A 1,145-nucleotide genomic window follows, 5' to 3' on the forward strand; every position below is an offset into this window, starting at 1 on the left:
TGGCTCAGTGGTAGAGCCCCTGCCTAGAATCTCCCAGGGAGAGGCTGGGGGCGTGGCTCAGTGGTAGAGCCCCTGCCTAGAATCCCCCAGGGAGGGGCTGGGGTGTGGCTCAGTGGTAGAGCCCCTGCCTAGAATCCCCCAGTAAGGGGCTGCCTTAGCGGTAGAGCACCTGCCTAACATGTACATGAACCTATACCGAAGAAACAAAAAGAAAGGAGAAGAAAAATAAATCAGCTCGTAATATCTCAGGACATGTCCCAGGAAGAGGACTGTGGTAATTTTTCTCAGCACCTGACAGAAGCAATGCAAGAAAAGAAAAGTTTATTTTGGGTCATGGCTTTCATGGCAAGGAAGGCATGGGGCAGGAGAGGCCCAGTCCACATTGACAGGGACATGGCACTTCTAGGACACAAAGAGCCGGGGCAGAGTCTTCAGGCCCCACCTTTAATGACCCATTCCCACCCACTGAGGGAATGGAAGGCTCCATACCAAAGATTTCCCAACCTCCCAGATCAAAGCCATCAGCATGGGGACGGATGTTCAACCACAGGAGTCTGTGGCCATGTCACATGGCCACCACAGCAGGGACNTTGGCGCTGACAGCTGTAATGCCACAGAAGCAGAGCATGGCGGAATGGACATGACCTTCATCTTGTCATGTGCTGTTTGGGCTCACTAAAAAGCCAACTCAGGAAGCGGGGTTTCCCTTCCCCTATCCCAGACCCAAGCATGCGTCCCTCCAAGGGAAAACAGCGTCCTTGAGGACAGCTGGAAGGTGACCCATTTCCAACAGAGGTCGCCAGTGTTCACATCAGGCCAACACCAAAGGGGCTGAAGTGGGAGACAGAATCTGGAAGTTCAACCACGAAAAGAAAGTTCACTGGGGAACCCGGGCTGACTGCCTCAGCCTCCCCAGCCAGTTTCTGAGAGATGGCTCAGTGGTTAGAGCACTGGCTGCTCTCACAGAGGACACAGGTTCAATCCCCAGCACCCACATGGCAGCTCACAACTGTCTGTAACTCCAGTTCTGGGGGTGGGTGGGGATCCAACGCCCTCTTTAGAGTCTGTGGGGCACCTGGCATGCACACATGAATCTGTGAGTTCTAAATTAACTATGTTAATGTGTGTGTGTGTGTGTGCTCCTG

This window comes from Mus caroli, chromosome 5, assembly GCF_900094665.2.
Source record: "Mus caroli chromosome 5, CAROLI_EIJ_v1.1, whole genome shotgun sequence".
NCBI lineage: Eukaryota > Metazoa > Chordata > Mammalia > Rodentia > Muridae > Mus > Mus caroli.